We start from the raw sequence: 21,529 nt of genomic DNA on the forward strand, positions 1-21,529 counted from the left end.
AAAAAATATTTTTTTTACAAATTTTTCCACTAAAAACAGCTTATTTTAAAACTAAAAAAGAAATCCAAAATCCCCTCTGAAAAAGTCTTGGCAACTCATTTATCAATAAAATGAAACCATAAATTTGAATGTAGCTCTATCCATTATTCAGATTTCGTCGCTGAAAAGATGGGAAATTTGGGGCATTTTTAGGCATAAAACACCTTGTTCTTGTATGAAAAGATAAAATGACAGAAAACTTGCTCTGTATTTATTTTCTCACATTTATGCCAGTGATCGACAGCAAAAGATTCAAATTGATATCTGTAAAATATTTTTTTTTCCCCCTATTCACCTGCAGTGTCTCGCCTTAAAGTGATAGGCTGTAAGTTTGCAAACGAGGAGAGATAGAGCGAACAATCAAATTCATCCTCTTTAACCAGAAAGCCCTCCTTAGTTTGGAAAACCCACACACATTATTCAATTCGTAAAACATTTAAACTTACGGACTATCACTTTAATCACTCTTTTGAATGTAACCATCATAATACTAGGGCTAGGCCGACATAGACCAACATTTGCTCACATTTCAATAAACTATTTCAGAAATCAGCGTAAAAGCCCGACTGCTCACAAATTATAACTTGCAAACAATACTGCGTTTGGTGGTAGAGCGGGTCGTCTCATGATCGGAAGGTCAGGGGTTCGAATCCCAGCGTCCTGAAGATGCACACTGTCCAGACACTTCACCCTCCTTGCCTCCAGTGTCTATACATGGAGGTGTATGAATGAGAGGGTGAATGGGTGACTGGTTCCTTGCTGTAAAGCGCTTGAGGCCTATATAAATTGAGACCATTTACCATTCATGTATTCAAATATATTCAAAGGCCTCAAATAAATATCCACAACCAAACCATGGGGAATGGCCCTTTGTGATCGTGGTTGTAACTGTCAGCTGGGAGAACATAAGGAGATGTTTTATAGCCTCAGGTGTTTCAGCAGATCATATGCAGTACATGTATGTTCACAGTGGCGTACCGTGAGGCTTCAGTCCGGGCCTTCTGTAACAAACCAGGGATACTCAAACACGTATGAATTGAACAACACGTTAGAAAAGCGTATGAATAAAAGACGATGTATCAACAAATCAAAGCAAACCTCCGGGAACACAATTAACATGTGGAGACGAACGCATTACTAACATGGAAACTGGCAGCTGCTTTTATGAGATATTTTGTTGACAGGTAGAGGCAACCAGGGGACAACCCAATTTCCCAATTGGCAATAATAAAAAGATACTACACCACGTTCCAAAAATATTATGCAAATGAAATTTTTCTCAGATTTTCTATTGTCAACTCAAATGAGAGTCGGCATGATTTTCAAGTCTTTAACTGGTAGAGGATCATTTAAATGTGGTTGAGAAAATGTGTTGAATTTGCAGCATTAGGAGGTCATATTAACTGAAATCGAAATCTATTTCAATAAAAAAAAAATCTTAACAGGTCTAGTTATATTTTACCAAATTAGCCCTTGTGTGATAGCAGCTTCAAAATTCTTAAATCCATTAAACTTGTGAGTTTTTGGACAGTTTCTGCTTGGATTTCTTTGCAGGATGTCAGAATAGCCTCCCAGAGCTGCTGTTTGGATGAAAACTGCCTCCCACCCTCTTAAAAGTTTTTTTGTTGAGGCTCCAAAGGTTCTCAATAGGGCTGAGGTCAGGGGAGGAGGGGGTCCACATCATGAGTTTCTCTCCTTTTCTGGCCATAGCAGCCAGTGATGCAGAGGTATTCTTTACAGCAGGACATGGTGCGTTGTCATGCATGAAAAGGACCTTGTTCGGGAAAACACGGCTCTTCTTTTTGTAGCATAGAAGACAGTGGTCAGTCAGAAACTCCACATATTTTTCAAAAATCATTTTCACACTTTCAGGTTTCCTAAAGTGGCCCAACCAGCTCTCTCCCCATATCCGTGCTGAATAAACCCACTTAATTTTGCCTTGTTCGGACATTTCACAAGAAAGATAAACGTTCCTTCGGTCCATGGTTTGGTTCAGAGCTTGAGTAAAAGATCTGCCCATGTGCTGTTTTTCACAGGCGAGGAAACACAAGGCATTCACACCTTCGCTCGGCTTGTTCTTCCTTCACGAGCCGACCGGGTGCAGGAGTGGGGTTTGAGACGCAGGTGTCTGTCAGAGCTTGTTCTATGGTTGGTGATCTGTGTTCGCTCTGTATTTGCATAAAGTTGGATTGATTCCAACTTTAGGTGTCACTCTGGCCCATGGGCTGTAAGAAGCTTTTAGATTTGCCTAAAGGTCAGCACACACTACACGACTTTTATGCCCGAGTCTAATCGAGTCGCGTCTAGTCGAAGGCGGTCACACAGAGTCGGGTCGTGTAGTGTGGGGGGGTCGTGTAGTGTGGGGGGTCACGACTGGACTGACGTTCGAATCGTGACTAGACTCCAGTCGTAGGAAATCAAACATGTTTGATTTTTAAGCCCGATTTTGGACGCACAGGAGAAACGTGGGTGATTTTACCGTCCCAAATGTGAATGACAGAGTGATATAAAGACATAAAAACCCCGCCGCGCCTCTCCTTTTCTTATTAAATCCACTGAAATACATCCCGCTTCTTCGTGTCGCCGACTTTTATCTCCATTTGACAGAACTATGGCCAAGTTGAAGGCTTCGTTGTAGCCGTAAGCTAGCGCTGCGGTGTTGTGACATTGTTGACACCGTTGACCAATCGGGGCACGCACACGTTAGCCCACGCTCACAAACACAGGCCCATCTTTGCTGATTTGGGGTCAGTTTTCGAAGCCGGAGGAGAAATGAGGCGGTAGAGAGGACAGACGCGCTGTGTTATAAAACATCAGCTCTTTGTCAGAATCGTGTCGTGTGTTCGCTCTTACGATTCTCAGTCGTTAAGTGTGAACCCCCAGACGTTCGAAAATCGCACTGAATCCAGTCGTGTAGTGTGGACCCCCCAGTCTATATAAAATCGTGTACGACTAGAAAAGTCGTGTAGTGTGTGCTGACCTTAAAGCCGAACTGGGGAAAATGTGCTTGGTCAAGGCGGGGGATGGGAGGTTAGAAAAGTAGTTACCCACAACTTCCTTCAGCTTCACAGCCTATAGTGACGAACAGAGGGATCACACACACATGCGAACTTGACCCTCCTTTGACCTAGCGCGTCGCCCATTACCCGAGCAGAACCTCTCGTACTCGGCCTCGGCTCATCTGCCAAACTAATTCTAGAGGAATGCGCGTTCGGAGAAGGCGCTCGTGCTGATCGTATCCAGACTCTTTTGAAGTCCGGAAAGGTCCGCTTTCATCAACACTGCGCTAGCTTTGGCAAAAACATCCCCGTCCATGTGCGTGTCATGAGCTGGCTCGTTTACGCTATTGTGCGATGTCGGAGCCTGACCTCGCATGACACCCGTTACAAGGCTAATACGCTTTCAACACCTCAGGCAAAGGAAACAAGTGATTAGATTAGATGTTTTTGTCAAAGTTAAGCGTGACTAAGCTGAACTTGACTAAATGATACATCGCACTGTGGAGATGTTTGTGCCGCGTTGCCAGGGGCTCGTGGCTCGGTGGAATGTCCAGTCTGTGGGCTGTGCGGGGCTGAATGAGTGCTTATTCTGGCCGTGTTTGGAGTCATTCGGGGGGGGTCAGAGGCTCGCAGTCATACAGAGGCGCAGGGGCCAAGAGTGTACACAGGAGCAGGGTGAGCAAGTCAACAGAACAACAAGGGAGTGTCAGAGTTTCCTCCTTTACCATCTTAGTTTTAAAGCAGCGCTAAGTAACGTGTTTACCTTAATAAATCCTTTTCGTAGTCCCTGTGGGGGTAATGCAAGTGTTAATGGGGTGATTGGAGGGTCTTTCATCTCCCCCTGGTGTCTTTGGCCAGAAAACCGTGTTTGCAACTTGACTGCCACCGGGCCGGAGCCACCAATACACACTACTGGAATCACGAAGAAGAAGCTAACAGGCTAGCGAGCAAAGCTAACTGCGGGCTAGAGTGAAAAAAATTATTTCCATTGTATAATTGGATGTACAATATCCCTCTCTCCCTTCGCCTTTTCTGTCAGTGTAGTATTTACGCTCCAAGACAATTAATAAGTTAAAAAAAATCGTAACTTGCTACGACACCTGCAGTTGCGCTTATGGCCTCTAGGGGCAAGAGCTACTTAGTGCTGCTTTAATGTCAAAAATGAAAAATAGACCATGACGTTTTGCCAACACGCGCAGCCATTCACAAATACTTTTCACCATATTGATCGATCTCGATGTTCAATTCGATTTTTTTTGCTTAATGCTAAATGCTAACAACATCTTTGGTCTGACTGACTGAGGGCACGCACAACGACCAGACAGGTACGCATCACCTCGTCTAAGCTCAGGTAAGAACATATCTCAGTATGGAAGAGCGATGGCCAGTTCCTTTAAAAGAAAATAAACAATAAATGTGGTCTTTCCTGCACGAGCATGTAAACAGATGCTGTGGCCAAACTGAAAACTGCAGCTAACTCATCAGCAAAAACAAACTCCGCACACAGCATCCCCCATGTCAGCCCTTCACCTGGACAAGCAACACACACAAAGGAAGGAAACGCCAAAAATTTGAATGTTTGATGAATGTCAGACGACGAGCGCATGTTTAGCCTCAAAAAGCCACGATCAATAGTTTTCCTCTTCGAAAGTAAACTCTTCGTCCCCTTGTGTGTGTCCTGGTCCTCTGGCAGCTCCGCACGTGTTTTCGTTTTGCCCTTTAGACGATCAGCAGGCCCTCTCCTCTTTGTGCCGCATGTGCCATCCTGTGCTTCCTGTTTGTTTGGGCCGAGTGTTTCCCTGGGATTGACCTGACAGGCTCTGCAGCATTGCGCCGTCCATGTTTTTTTCCAGAATGCGACAGGACTGGCCAATTCTGCAATGTGACCTCAATACCAATCTATGGAGGCCGTACGGAAAAGAGGGAGCTATTTTCCAATCAGCGATCAAAAACACATCGACAGGCGACTTTCGTGATTCACAACACTGTGCGAGTATTAACACACAACCGCTAATAACGCCGCTGATCGCCCTCTGCTGATTGGTTTGCTCCGCTTCCTGTTTGTTTGCCTATGTTGCTGATGCCACGGTCACCAGACGCTAGCGCAGCGGTGAGTCTGGTTTCTAGCAAGCCCCTCCCCCAAAAGAAAGAAAATAGGGAGTGCTGTGATGAAGCCATGACGAGTGTTTTTGCTCCGCGATGGAAGAGATGGAGCGGTGAGGAAAGCGTTTCCTGGATACGTAGGACATTAAAGAGGGGGTATTCTGCTTTTTTCAATCACATAGCACCAGTCTAAATCACACTACAATGATGACAAAACCTTCTGTTGGTCTGTAAATGCAGTAAATTAGAATAACTAAGGCAGCTATAAAATGGCTCTCTCAAAATGGCTGTAGTGAATGTCTTGAAATAGGCCTCTGTCTCTTTAAGAACCTCTGACCCTTTCCGACACGCCCCCTCGACACGCTGTCTGTGGCATCAGTGGGGAGGGAGTTCTGCTGAGGAGCAGTGGTTGGTCACTCGGCTGGTGACGAAAGCTCGGAGGCGTCTCCAGGAGGTGGGGGCGTTCCTAGGAGGACTCAGGCAAACCTGTCCCTAAAATGGCCGCCATCAGAGTTTTTACAGATTACTCCAAAATACGTGAATGTGCCAAGGCAACACTTCAGGCATGTTTTTAATGAGGGAATGACATAATAACATGAGGTAAAGCTTGAAAAAGTCCATTTTGCATAATAACCCCTTTAAGAGGACTTTTTTTGGCAGCTGTCGCTAATAACAGCCATCGGGGGAGATTGAAAAGATTACTCAAAGATGCGCCAGTGACTCAAAACTCAGCTCCAGGTCTGTTTATGATGAGAGAAGATCATTTGAACATAGTAAAAGCCTTTGAACCTGCAGTGTCTCTCTAGCCTTATGCAAACTCAAGTAAAACCTGATCTTCACAATAAAGCTGTGTCTATTATTCCTTGTGACAGTTTTCTGGAGTGATTTACAGAAGTTGCACTTATATGCGCTTGTCTCACTCAGTTCAAGGTTGTTTTTTGAAAGTCATTGGTGTTCCTGCAGTGCTACCGACTCCCACACTTGTCTAATATATATACATATATATATATATAGGCTCTTGAATGATGAAACTGTGGAGTGTTTTGCTTTCACTCTTTCAAACGCGTCTTCCCTCTCACTCACCGCGCTCGTCCTTGGCTGAGCTGTAATTGGATGGATGCGTGACGTGACCGCGGGCGAAAGAGGAGACGATTCACCAATGAAAGCAAAAAAAAAAATCATTTGGTATTTGAGTTCCTGCTCTCATGATTCACTTGACTTTGGAGCGAGAACACGGTGGGAACTGAAGTGTTTTCCTAATTGGATTTGGAGACTGTCGGACTAAATGCATTAAAGAGGGAGTTGTCATGTGATGAGACGTGACCTTGATTTTAGCGAGCTTTGGGTGCATGCAATTACCGGATGTTGTACTTGATAGTGCTTGTAGAAAAACAAGAATGTGTTTTCAATCCTGCATTCCACTCGTGCAACAACATCCCCACATAAGTAGCTCCTACGGACTCCAAACTTACCGGTCTTGGACTTTTGAATGATATTTTGAAGGTCTTTTCTGAGGGATTTTTTATATCTCATTCCCAGACTGATTTATTGAGCCCTGAACCCAAAAAGCAAACCATTTTTTTCCCCACATGTAAATGTATTCAAAAACTAAACAAGATCTGAAACCCCCCTGATTTTGGAACTGGTTTAGTTAGTTAGCAAGAGCGCTATCCTGGCTACACCCAATTTTGCAGGGAGTTTCACTAAACTGTTTCATTTGACAAAGCTATGAATTCTGCCATGGAAACGTTTGGTCTGGAATGAAAACTCCATTTTGAGAAAACAGGCCTAAAGTTTTAAAGGGGGGGGGGGGGTATTATGCAAAATCGACTTTTTCAAGCTATACATCATGTTATATTTATATATTTATTAATTTAAAAAAAACTATGCTGAATATTTTCTGTTTACTGAACAGTCATAAAAGTACAAATGATTTCAAGTTTGCCTCGATTAAGGAGAGGTCTCTGTTTCACACCTGCCCCCTGCTGGCCAGCCCTCACACCTGCACAAGTAAACTGAGCGGCGCGGCCTGATGACGTCATCACACAGCGCTGTTTGTTTTTATGTCAGGCAAAAGCATGAGCCGTGGCACGTGATAAGCGAAGGGAAAATAATCCCAGCGGCCTGAAATAATGCAAGAAAATAAAAATAATAATAAAAAAATAATAATAAAAATAAATAAATAGATTATGCTAGTTTTTTAATCGTTTAGTGTAATAATCGAAATCGTAATCAAATTTCGATTAATTGCACAGCCCTAGTCCCCTTCAAATAAATTAATAAGTGAAATGAAATGAATGAACACACAGAAAATGCATCTAAAAGTTGAGTGTCGAGAGGTAGAAAGTCTTTGGCGAGCTACCTCGAAAGGCCTGGCGAGCTACTGCTAGCTCCCAAGCTACTGGTTGGAGATCCCTGCTTTAAATAAGTGCATCCTTTTTCTTCAATGTAATACTGTCCTCTACAGGGAATTACATATCCCAGTGTCTTATTGAGGTTTAATTATTGGACAAATCAATGAAACCTTTGTAAACATGTTCCATACCTTCCAAACCCTGAGTCTGTAGCTGTGGTTCTTCACTTCTGTGCTTCTTCAGTGCATCATGTCCAACAGTCGTGCTATTGTCCTGCGCATTATAATGTGGTCTTTATGCAGTCATCCCTATGGCACAGCGATTGTCCTCTGCAGTACGAGTGTGTGGATTTGACTGACTGTACGGTCCCGCTCCTGCAGTACAGAGCCCGTGTGTTCAGGCGCTCATGAATGCACAGGGCCCGGCTTTGTGGCAGGAGTCTGGATACTGTCTGGCCCGTCTCCTGTTCACCGAGGAGCGCTCTGAAGATGAACGCTCTCAGACGAGGATGAGCCAGGAGCAGGAGAGTTTGGGAGTTAGATAGCAGGGAATTAGGATCATTTTACCGAGGAGTTAAGCTCAGGGGGGATTCTAGGAAGGGGACATCACTGTGTCAGGTTTTATCATGTTACGGTATTGTGAGGAAAAACATCAAGGCGAGATGCCGCAGGTGAAAACGTAGTGGTTAGTGTTGAGATTTGTTGCTAGTTTTCTCCCTTAACGTCTTAGTTTTAATGTCAGACTGAAAAGAAAGACAAAACTCACCCTTTGCAGTGTTTACTTTATGGTGTTTTGTCACTAGTGAGCCAGAATGGAATGAACTGCAACACTGTGGTGCTCCCTCGTCCTTCCAACACTTGTTCATTCATAAATATCCACAAGTTTGGTAAAACCTTTGGCCTGTTTCTCAAAGTTAGGTTTTCATTCTGCTCTTGAGACATCTCCACTTTAGTAACTCCTACAGATATATTATATTTACAATATTTTGAGGGATTTTTTAAAACTATTTAGATCCTGTCTGATTTTTTGTGTGTTTAACTACAATACATTCTCTATTTTTCTTATGTCTCTAATCTTCATCTCCTGTGTCTCACCTTGATAATATTTTTTTCTAAAGTCAGCAACAGCTTTCAGACATTTCCGCTAGCAGCATAGCTAAAGTTAGCTTTCGATCATCAATTCCTGCGGTAAATAAACATCCCAGGACTTTTACCATGGCAGAACCTTCACCCTGCTGCAGTGTAAGGATGGGTCAAGTCCATAGACATAATAATAATGGACTCCGTCTCCTCACTCCTCCCCGTTTTCCATAATAACAACGTTCAAGAGGGAAATCATGATGGATTTCCAGACTCCTCCTCCCCTGCTCTGACAGAGCATGTTCCTAAAAAGGGCAAAAGGGCGGGATCTTCACTGTAGACTCGGCCCCCGCGGGGCCCGTAGTTTGGTCGTAGCGATGCCCGCGCCGTTAGCTCTAATGCTAACGGCCTGTCAATCAAAGTCTGGCCCTCATTAGTAGAAGAAGAAGAAGATCTTTATTTATATAGCGCCTTTCACAGACATGGTCACAAAGTGCTTTTACATAAGAGCAGACGAGTGTACGAGATTTCTAAACCCAATGTTATCACAGGAGCAATATGTAGCTGTAGAAAGTTCCAAAAAATTACAAACCAGGCTTTACAGTTGCTTAGAACTTGTGTAAAGTGGAATGCTAGCTAATGGAAAACTAGCTTGTTTTGCCGCCCATATATGGAGGTACAACAGCAATGCCGGACAATGTCGGCCCCATAGCGTTGCGGTCATACAGGAGAGTGACCAGCGGCCATAAGTCAAGTCACACAAGGAAGCTTGCTTTCATTTGAGACTAATGTTGTGTTCCAGGCGACTGGTAACTGGAACTTTTCTCACTTGTAGATGACGACGTATGACCTCAGAGTGTTCCTGCTAAAGCCACAACATGTAGCCAATAAGATGCTAACGCTATATGAACATTTCTTCACACCAGATGTAATTCAAAACCTGCTGAATATGTTCTATTAAATACTTTTTAAATACAATTAACATCATGCCATTGTTGTTTTCATCTCCTGTCAGACCACTATGATCATCTCCTAGCTTACGTTGTAATTACCACCAGAAATGTACCACTTACCTGAAACGCAGCATCAATGTGTTTTGACTGTTAATAGTTTACCAATGAACTGCTGAAATGACTGTGCGGGTCACAGTGATACTCACGTCATGCACAGAGTCATTTACTCAAGCAATGATGAAACAAAACCAACAAAAATCCCCATGGGAGTTTGCTTAAAGCTTTTGATTTTGCTGAGATACACTGAAACTTTTTCTAAGCAGACCATTACGACGAGTCAAAGACATGTTTTCACTTGCTTCTCTAACAGGGAAAGTTGCATGGCCCTGAAGAAAGCTATTAGTCTTCGACGTGTCTGGCAAGTGTGCTATTGCTATGGAAACCTCTTAAAGCTACGGTGTTCAGCCTGGGAACGGACAGAAAGGCCGCGGCGGTCAAGAGATACTCACAGTATTTACTTCATGTGGACACACCATACCTGACCTGAGCAAAGAAGTGCTAACTACTCCAACCTCTGATTTTGTTGAATGGACTTTTCTCCACATACAGTATTTACATAACAAATAGTTATTTAAGTGCATTTATTATTCACCGAAAGACCTCCTTACCTGGTCATTGAGCCTCTAAAACATTCATTTTACACATTTGTTTCAATAAGCCAGGGGTACACACACTTTTTGGCTTGCAAGCTACATTCAAACTACCGTAAATGCTCTAATATAGGCCGGGGCCTTTTTTTACTCAAGGGCATCTAGGACCAGGCCTTTATTGTAACAAGGCCACAATTAGAGACAGGCCTTTATTTGTATTTGAGCAAAACGGACGACCAGGAAAACGAAGAAAAACGACATTTGTGTCCATGTGCACCTAAAATATTAGGTTAATTTATTAATTAACATTTCAAACCCTCTCCCAGCGGCTGGAACATTGACGCCTTTTATTTTGTCGGTGTTTCATTGCTGTTAGCGGAGCTTTGACATCAATGTCACTGCAGGTTTCTGTTTCGTTTTTACCGCGGACTGGATTATTTGTTGTTATCTTGCGTAAAAGGCGAGTTTAGATGGAGCGTTTGTGTTTGTGATCGATCATGAGACTGACCCGAGAGAAGACGAGACGCTCTCGCTGATCGGAGGAGTTATTTTGAGGCGTGGGACTGACCTGCACACGGAGCAGCTGGACGTGCTTTGAAGACGTGACTTTATTAAAACCCTGGAGGGTCACACAACATTTGTTGCTTGCCCTGTTTCCAAATATAGTCACAGGAGGTTTGAAAAGTGGCTAAATCTGTGTCAAAGTTACGCTCGGATCAGCTCCTCCGCAGCGTCCCCCATCGGCCCGGGTTCCCGTTTGTTACTTCCTGCACGTGAGTTTTCATTTACACGAGTATGAGACAAATTCCTAACATGGGGAATATTTCTACCACTATAGTTTCTAATAAAAGCCCCGGCCTGTTTTAGAGACGGCTTTAATTTGCCTCCGCCAGTCGCGAACCCGGCCACTGTCAGAGACCCGGCCGCTAATGGAATACAGGCCAATATTAGAGAATTTACGGTATTAAACACACAATGTTTTTTTCTTTTTCTCACACTCTATTTATGTCAGGTCTCTAAAGCAAATGTGTACAAGTCATATCTGTAAATGCACGTTCTCTTCCGATTCACCTGCAGTGTCTGGAAAAGTGCACACGAGCCAAGCCTTCCCATCATCGAGTGCCGGGGCACCAGTTTCTGTCCTAATATCCGTAGCTGTGCCAATATTTCGACGAGGGAAAGTCCATCCGTGAGAATGTTTGCTCTGTGATTCTGACAGTTCGTGCCGGAAACAGAAAAGGCCAAGCACAACATACGCTCGGCCCCGTGAGGAAGTGTGAACATGACACAGAGCATGAGACTGAAGGGCCGGAAGGATCAAGTCATGGACGCCATTTGTCACAAATGTTATGATATTGCGCTTAGAGAATGTCCGATACTGGCTTATTTTGGTCCATTTTTCTCATATTTTATTTACATGAATTATTAAAAGCTAATTTTCTCCAAATGAGGTTTCCATTTCACTCTTACAACAAAATCTCCACTTTCGTCGCTCCTACAGACTCTGTACAGTCTTGGGCTTAACAAAATGTTGAAGGTTTTCTCAGGTTTAGTTTATACAATACTTTTTACACACATTTTTTTTTAACTCAATTAAAATACGTATCAAAAAAAGTATCGTTAAGGCACCGGTACCGAAAAGCAGGTATCGTTAAAGTAGTGGTATCAACAAAAAAAAACGGTACCCAGCCCTAGTCATGCATGAGCTTTATGTAGAAGCTGCAGTTACACATGACCAGAGGTGGCAGTAGTGAGCACAAAATGACTAACTTGCATCTAGCCCCTTTAATAAAATAAAACCATACATTTAAACCTGGGTCTATGCAATATTTAGATTTTGTTGCTCAAAATTAGCGCATGACAGGACCGATTATCGGGCTGATACTTGGGTATTTTCAATATCGGCTGTTGGCCGATTTCTTCAGAACCGAAAGGGAGACTTGTTCATCAGTAGAAAGAGCTCAGTCAGAGCTTTAAAATGAGCCCTAGGCCTCAGGGGAGCAGAGAAACATTACGGCGACGTCGGAACCAAAAGAGACAGGAACTTACCTTCATTGTTTTTGTCTTTCAAACAAGCTCCCTCTGAAGAACCTACTAAACATGAATGTCCTGAATGTATCAGCCCTTTGCCCAAACACAGCGCCCCCTGCTGCCACATTTCAACACTGGCAAGTTTAGAAGCTTCATATGCAGGGCTATAGAGCAGATATTTTTAGAATTGCAGATCAGCATTGGCTTTTTGAAATATTTCATGACATATTTCTATATAATTATATAATTATATGTATTTCTGTGACCCTCCTGGAACCACCACCTTAACGTGGTAGAGGGGTTTGAGCGCCCGAATGATCCTGGGGGCTCTGTTGTCGGGGTCTCCCATGGCAAACAGGTCCTAGGTGACGGGTCAGACACAGAGCGGTTCAGAAGCCCCTTATGAGAGACCAACAGGCCCGGTTAGAACCATGAGGCCGTCCTCCTGTGGACCCACCACCTGCAGGAGGAGCCATAGGGGCTGGTGCAATGGGATTTGAGCAGCTCCAACAGCTGCCCCCACGACCCAGCAACGGAAAAGTGGAAGAAAATGGATGTATTTCTATGATTGAAACCTTTACTATAATAATAAGTGATTAACTATAGGCTATTTGAGAAAACAATACATCAAATTAAATGACTTCGAATATCGGCCTGTCTATCGGTTATCGGGCAACCCCCTTCATATCGGTAATGGACCCCAAAAATAAATATCCGCCGGGCCCTACTCAAAGTATAGGCAATTCTCGCCATTTTTTATTATACATATCTTATTTTTATATAACAACATAAAATGACAGAAAACCTGCATTACATTTTCCCCTCATATTTTTTATTTCTAATGCACAGCAAAGTGTTCAAACTGACAAATGTACAATTATTATTTCCCCTTATTTCCCTGCAGCGTCTCACCTTCACAAAGGACTGGTTAAAACAAAATGCACACACCTTCTTCAAGTGCAACAGCTGTGTAAAATGTTGAACCTGTCGTTGATAACTGACTCTGAGGTCCACACACTGTAGACTGCTGACCCTGGAACAACCCTGCCGTCCTATCTAACCCTTAAGTTAAGCAGTGACTTAACTCTCGACCCTCTCAGGCTCCTGTACTTTGAGTTTGGACAGTTCCGTGTGCTCTCCTGTCATCATTATTCACCGCGCTGTGATAATGCAGCGCTTTGAGGAATTTAAAACGGCTGCTCGCAGTAATTCTCGCTTTGAGAAGTCGCTCGGACGCCTTGCGGTTTTGCAGCGATCCATTCATATTCTAGTTGTCGGTCGGTCCACGCCATTTACGCGGCAGATTTATGGCTCAGTTCTTGTCCAGAAAAGGATGTATTGCGACATCTTCGAGGCTGTAACTTGTTATGATGGATAGTGAGAAACTTTTAGTACAGTAATAAAGCTGCTAAAAGATGTGTTTGACAAGCTTCATAAAGGCGGAGTAGCTTTGGGGGGGAAAAAAGGGTGATTTTTCTTATACGTTTTGGTTGATGTGTGATTTCTGTTTTACTTGACAGTACAGATTTTACAACATGTCCAGGTGAAGGCAAATTATTGGAAACTATAATGTCTTGCAGCCTTCTACATTATATATCACAGATAAAAGCTTACAAGTGTTTTATGGGATGGAACAAAGATTCTGACTTGAAATCCCCCGGGGCCCAGAAAGGATTTTTCTCATGGAGCTATCACTTTATTAGGATCATGTGGATTTGCAGAAATCCTGAAAGGAGCACCATGGAGTGGATGAGCTGGACTCCTGACTGTGTGATTTGTCTTTTTCCACATACAGTAAATGTGCTGTTTATTTGCCGTTATGGCGTGAAACCTGAAACCTGGTGAAGTCGTGCCTTCAGGGCTCCGCACCGTAAACAAACTGTACACAAAACTAAATGTGAGTCACTGTTTACAAGAAAACCATACGGAATATGTTGCAGAAGCCGCTCAATAGTCGATGTCGGCTCGTAAGAGTCCAAGTCAGACTATGACAGTCTTCTGATTCACTTTACTGAGAAAGCCCTTGGTGACGTACGTTTTTCCAATCCCATAACGAAACCACAAGAGCACATGGCTAATTGTTCCCTTTCCGCTCTTAAGACTAAAATAAGGTAACACAAAAGTTCAGTTAACTCCGCCCTCCTCGCCCTGAGTTGATGCAACTTTTGCAGTAGTAGAAATATAATATCACAGCAAAAAGTGAAGTTACTTCAACATTAGGGCTGAACGATATGGACAAAATGTCATATCTCGATATTCATGCCAGATATCTCGATATCGATGTGATACGATATAACTGGGTTAGGTGAAAACTTAGCATTTTTCAGAAAAAATTAAATCATAGTACAAAAGAGTGCAGTTTTATTGATGAAAATCTATATAACTTATATCTTGCTTTTTCAATTTTAATATTTTGGATGTTCATATCTCGATATATTTTATTTTGCGATATTGATATCTTGGATGTTCATATCTCAAGATCGATACGATAATGATATACCCATCAGCCCTATTCACAATGCAACACATAAGCTAACACACACGCTAACACACACGCTAACACGCGTTTGGATTGACTCACCAGCCGCTCTGGCCTCTCCATCGTCGCTGGTTAAGAATTTAATCCACTTTGGTTCTGGCCAAGGTTCACCAAACATCCGTCAGTGACGGTCACAGACAAACATTATTTTGGTGATAGTCGCTGAATCCCGGAAAGAAATTCCAACTTCTGACAAGTGGCCTCTGCTTTAGGAAGGTTGAGTAAAGTCCTTCCTCTCGAAGCCAAACGCGCTTTTTCTCTGTGACATTATCATTAGGTAAGAAAAAAGACCAGGTGTCCAGAGTAGGTTAGAAAGAGCTCCTTCTCCATTCGGTGCAATCCAATCCAATCCACTTTATTTGTATAGTACATTTAACCAACAAAGATGTTTCCAAAGTGCTGCACATGAGATCCTAAAAACAGATACAATACTTATTAGCTCTACCAAAAAAAATAGACTAAAACCTGCATAAAACAATAAATAGTTAAAATAAATACAATAAAATTAAATAGTTGCAAACATGACATCTGTTCAGATGCTCAGGGGTGTGTTTGTTTTTCTTTATTTCTTTCTCACAACTATTGACGGTATAACAGAAATAATGAAAAAGTTTTGCTAATCAGGCCGTAAGGCAGTACATTACAGACGTCAATCACTTCCGTTCCGCTCTGACGTCACAACGTTACCGGGAGAGGGCGGAGCCGGATTCAGGAGGATTTCTGAGAACTGCGTGAATGAAGGAAAAAAAGGCTCCTTGACAAGGAAGGATCATAACAACATGGTTAAAATAGCCAAAAAGTTGATTTAGCATGATATAGGACCTTTAAAGTCTTCAGGGTATTTCAACAAAATGTCTAACCCCGACCAGTCCATACGGTTGGATTTTGCATGCACGGCACCACACCATGCTCATAAATGCTGCTCGATTAGACTTGGTATGTGATTGTCTTTCATCACCATCAATCACTCGCGTTGTCCTCCATTATGAGCGATTACAAAGGCGTGGGGGGGGACATGCCTGTTCTCTCCGACTCCTTCGCTGACCCCCGGCTTCCTGCTGTTTGGCATGCACCGGAGTGCGTTGGAGTCAAGGGCGAGCGGCTGGGCGTCGGGATATTTCCATTATGGACGGGCGTATCGCATCCAGGACGCCGCTGCCGTTCCATTTCCTATAGTTGGCAGAGCGGTCAGCCATTACGCAAAGGTCAGTGGTCTGGCCCTGCTCCCACCAGTGCATTCTTTTGTTGAGCAAGACACTGACGGACAAAAAGGATGCAAGGATATCGCACGGTCAAGGGAACGGAGTTTACGAGCCACAAGGCGATATGCAAACGTGTTCAAAGACACAATGGAGCTAAGCGAGTTTGTAGTGAGCCGCGAATGAGGAAGAGCATGACTGATACAATGTTTTATCGACATGGAACGAGACGACGAGAGACAGTTGCATCTATGACGAAAGATAGAGCAGGCCACAACACCCTATTATCAGTTTTGGCAGCAGAGCAAAGTCAACCAGGCTGCTTTCACCGCCAGTGTCGGTGTGTGTTGGTGTGTGCAACAGCAACTGTGTTTCCATCACTGGATTTTAATGCACATTTTGAAGTTTTGAGTGTCTAACGAGTGATGGAAACACCAGATTTCACATTTAGAAGCCGTAATTTGCGTAATTTGTTTATCTGCACGCTTGAGGGGGTGTTTGAAATAGGCGTTAATGCACATTTTTGGAAGATGGAAGCTGATTTATTGCATGAAGTTTCACGTAGAGTATAAAAACTGACAGTTGGCAAAGCCTACCGGTGGACATGAGTGGATAGAAGTGAAGAAGAAAAGTAATTAATCACTCGCAGGTTGTCTCTACTCCACAAAAAAACGAACAACAGATTGCTACACAGGAGCTCAAACATCGGTGCCCAACAACAGAGCATTGCAACTATGGACCAAGTTAGTGACGAAAAACTTGCCCGATTTTCTTTAGAAAACACTCTCTGGGATAGTTTTTGTTTTGTTTAGCATTAAAAGTGCTCAGAGACTTCAAAGTATGTGATACTTTTACCAGGGGCGGACTGGCCATATGTCCATTCTGGAAGAGCACAGAAGGGCCACTGGCTCTAGGGCCACCGGTCCCGCCTCAACCGAGCTTTACCCAAATCTAAAAGCTAAAAAAAAAGCATCAAAATAGCGAGAAAAAGAGGATGAAAAGTCAACAAAAACATGATAAAAACACGGACAATAAAAAACCTACACAAAACGTGAGGGAAAAAAAAAAGATAGAAAAAAGCATTAAAAAAAACATGAATCTAAAAGGAATTCCGTGGAGTATGGTGTACCACAAGGTTCAGTTTTGGGACCATTATTATTTATTATTTATATTAAGGATTTTGCTTCTGTTTCTACGACCGCCTTTCCCGTTCTTTTTGCTGATGATACCAGTCAAAAAAAATAATAATGAAAAGCCGAACTGGGGAAAATGCACTCGTTAATGTTAAGGCGGGTGGTAAGAGGTTAAAATATGTATTTGTGGAAGTGCACAATTACGCTAGTCACAGTCCAGGGCTGTTTTTCAGTCCCAGTCCTCCCCTGACTTTTACTTAGCGTTAGGATTCATTTCACCTAGATGAACTTTTATTCATGGCATTACAGGTAAAGCAACTAATTCCGACAAGGTACAGTGAATTAATGTGGCTGAAAACAAAAACACAGAAAAAGCTCACACATCCAGTGAAATCAATAAACGCACCCGATGCCCTCTGCTGGGTAAATGCTGCAATTGCACCATTCAGCTGACTACTGTAACCAGGTAACCACCACCCTTCATTCGCAGAAACTTTTTAATGGAAATGCATGTAAATTCACTTTTATTATGAGCATTTATAATGTAAATTTTGTACATATATTTATTTAATGGTTTATTTGGTCGGGACAGTGTATGCTAATGAACATGAACAGATACATGCGTGTAAACAGGCATGTTTTTAGTGGTAGGGGAAAACCGGAGTACCGGGAGGAAATCTACACAGACATAGGGAGAACATGCAAACTCCACACAGAAAGGCCCCGTCCAGGTGGGAATTGAACCTGGAACCTTCTAGCTGTGAGGCTCCAACGCAACTACTGTCTGAATGGAAGACTTGACAGAGGGGGACGCTGCTCGTGCGGCGACCAGCAGCAGCGCGTTGTGAATGAGTGAATGTAACACTGACGCCATCTGCAAAAAGGTGCAGCAAAGACTCTTCTTTTTAAGAAAAATCAATTCATTCAGTGTTTGTAATGTCCTCATGACGATCTTTTACCAGTCTTTTATTGAGTCAGTTTTGACATTTTGTTTTGTATCTTGGTTTGGGGCTCTTTCTGTGACCAACAAAAATTGTTTGTTGAAGTTGGTCAGAGTAGCAGGTCAAATCATCGGTGCACAGCAGACTCAGCTGCATGACCTTTACATGACCTTTACAGCCAAAGGGTTGTACGTAAAGCCCAACAGATAATGGAGTGTCCGGACCATCCGCTTTTTAAGGAGTTTAACCTACTCCCCGCCGGAGGCCGGGTAAGAGTGCCCAGTACTGGAACTCGTCGGGCCAGGGCCTCTTTTATTCCAGAGGCTGTTGCAAAGGTAAATGATCACATGTTGCTCAGTGAAGCTGCTGCAAACTAGGCTTTATTTGATCTTATGCTGATTGTCTCTCAGCTTCAGAGCCGGACTGATGATGCTGTGACTGTGTGATCATCGTCCCAAACACAATTGTTGTCTCACTGTGTTTTATTTGTTTGTTTTTGCTTTATTATGTGTGGACTCCTGCTGCATAATAATTTCCTTCGGGACATTAATAAACCTTGAACCTTGAACTTGAACCTTGAATTGATTGAATGGTCGATTTCTAACGGATAGGTTAGGGGAATTGAATCCTAGCCGACTGCCGCTGTGTTTGTGTCCTTGGGCAACACTCTCTGGGTTAGACCACCTCACCTCGGTGTGTGGGTGGTGGTTTGATGGCCGCCCCAGCTTCTACCCCAGAGCAGTTGCCGTCACACTAGCAGTAGCTAGTAGGCGATCAGTAACAAAGTATATTTACTACGCAACAGTAACTGAGTAGAGTTCATTTATGTTGAGAACTTGTGACTTTAACTCCACTACATTTTAAGCCAGTTTGAAGTTTTCTTTATACACTCTTGCAACAACATCTCTACTGTAGTGTTAATGTTATTTTTTTCTTCCACTGATTACTAGATTATTCATCAACTCCCCTCGGAACAAATCAGCGAGTAACTTTCTGCTTCTATCCATCACTATATTGTTTTGGACCTAAGTGGACCGTTTTTGACCTGACTCTCTCAGTGACCCATGTGTGTTTGCCAAATGCTTCGCACAAAACATTCGGCCCTACCTACACAAGCCCCACACCACTCTCTAAATCAAGGCGTGTTGTGAAGCCCCGACTCCAACAAACAGCTCGTGACTGCCAGCAGAATGACGAAAACCATTGTAAAGCACACCAGAAATCCACTTCCCGCTTCCCGAGGTGACACAATAGCTAGCGGAAACGAGGAATGGCAACATTTCGCGCAGATATGAGGCTTGGAGGGGATGGGGGGGGGGTGACCTGTGAACTGTAAACAGGTGCTGGGTTACAGCAGGAAAGATGGCCGAGCGGTTATCCTCGTGACCGGGGCAGCCTGAGGACACACTGATGTCGTCATACATCCGCCCGCCAAGCCTCACTTAGCCCCTGAGCTAATGGTTTCCTTATGGTAACAATAGGAAGCTAAAGCCATATGTTACAATGTTATGTGGAGCCCGGAGTAGCCCCATTATTAGGGGGAAAAAAAAGGTCAAGTGTCTTGGTGACTGAAGAATTGTTTTCTTGGACCAAGACACTGCCTGAGCAACAAAAGTTACACACTTTAATATTTGGTTGTAGGGCCTTTAGCTCTGATCACAGCACACATTCACTGTGGCATCGATACCTTGTATTGGGCACATCCCAAAGATTCTTCCACTTCCACTTTCTTCCTCTTCCACTTTCTTCCACTTCCACTTTCTTCCTCTTCCACTTTCTTCCACTTTCTCCCACTTCCACTTTCTTCCACTTTCTCCCACTTCCACTTTCTTCCACTTCCACTTTCTTCCACTTTCTTCCTCTTCCACTTTCTTCCACTTCCACTTTCTTCCACTTTCTTCCTCTTCCACTTTCTTCCACTTCCACTTTCTTCCACTTCCACTTTCTTCCTCTTCCACTTTCTTCCACTTCCACTTTCTTCCTCTTCCACTTTCTCCCACTTCCACTTTGTTCCACTTCCACTTTCTTCCTCTTCCACTTTCTTCCATTTCCACTTTCTTCCACTTTCTCCCACTTCCACTTTGTTCCACTTCCACTTTCTTCCTCTTCCACTTTCTTCCATTTCCACTTTCTTCCACTTTCTTCCACTTTCACTTTTTCCCACTTCCACTTTCTTCCTCTTCCACTTTCTCCCACTTCCACTTTCTTCCTCTTCCACTTTCTCCCACTTCCACTTTCTTCCTCTTCCACTTTCTCCCACTTCCACTTTGTTCCACTTCCACTTTCTTCCTCTTCCACTTTCTTCCATTTCCACTTTCTTCCACTTTCTTCCACTTCCACTTTCTCCCACTTCCACTTTCTTCCTCTTCCACTTTCTCCCACTTCCACTTTCTTCCTCTTCCACTTTCTTCCACTTCCACTTTGTTCCACTTCCACTTTCTTCCTCTTCCACTTTCTTCCATTTCCACTTTCTTCCACTTTCTCCCACTTCCACTTTGTTCCACTTTCTTCCTCTTCCACTTTCTTCCACTTCCACTTTCTTCCACTTCCACTTTCTCCCACTTCCACTTTCTTCCACTTCCACTTTCTTCCACTTCCACTTTCTCCCACTTCCACTTTGTTCCACTTCCACTTTCTTCCTCTTCCACTTTCTTCCATTTCCACTTTCTTCCACTTTCTCCCACTTCCACTTTGTTCCACTTCCACTTTCTTCCTCTTCCACTTTCTTCCATTTCCACTTTCTTCCACTTCCACTTTCTCCCACTTCCACTTTCTTCCTCTTCCACTTTCTTCCACTTCCACTTTCTTCCTCTTCCACTTTATTCCACTTCCACTTTCTTCCTCTTCCACTTTCTTCCACTTCCACTTTCGTCCTCTTCCACTTTCTTCCACTTCCACTTTCTTCCACTTTCTTCCACTTTCTTCCTCTTCCACTTTCTTCCACTTCCACTTTCTTCCACTTCCACTTTCTTCCTCTTCCACTTTCTTCCACTTCCACTTTCTTCCACTTCCACTTTCTTCCACTTTCTTCCACTTTCTTCCACTTCCACTTTCTTCCACTTTCTTCCACTGTCTTCCACTTTTCCGTTTCCGGGTCGCATCACATTGCACCAGCCCCTTATGGCTCCTCCTGCAGGTGGTGGGTCCACAGAAGGACGGCCTCACGATTCTAACCTGGCCTGTTGGTCTCTCATAAGGGGCTTCTGAACCGCTCTGTGACTGACCAGTCACCTGGGACCTGTTTGCCATGGGAAGCCCCGACAACAGAGCTCCCAGGATGGTTCAGGTGCTCAAGCCCCTCCACCAAATTAAGGTGGCGGTTCCAGGAGGGGGCAATGGCCAATCCATGTGTGGAAATGATCTTGGAATAAGCCCGTGCCATCAGGGGAAAAGAAATCCACTGATGGAATAACCTGGTCATTCAATATTGTTACGCGCTCAAAGATTTTGCTGAACGTAAAACTTCCATTAGTTTACCGACTAAAACGGTGACCAAAGAAAAACAACAA

General features: G+C 43.4%; 1 protein-coding gene across 1 annotated transcript in view; it reads left to right on the top strand.

The window, feature by feature from the left end:
• stxbp6 (syntaxin binding protein 6 (amisyn)) overlaps positions 1-21,529 on the top strand; it is a 110,101-nt gene that overhangs the window by 51,564 nt on the left and 37,008 nt on the right. The window lies entirely within an intron of this gene.

The sequence above is a fragment of the Gobius niger genome, assembly GCF_951799975.1.
Source record: "Gobius niger genome assembly, chromosome: 16".
Lineage (NCBI taxonomy): Eukaryota > Metazoa > Chordata > Actinopteri > Gobiiformes > Gobiidae > Gobius > Gobius niger.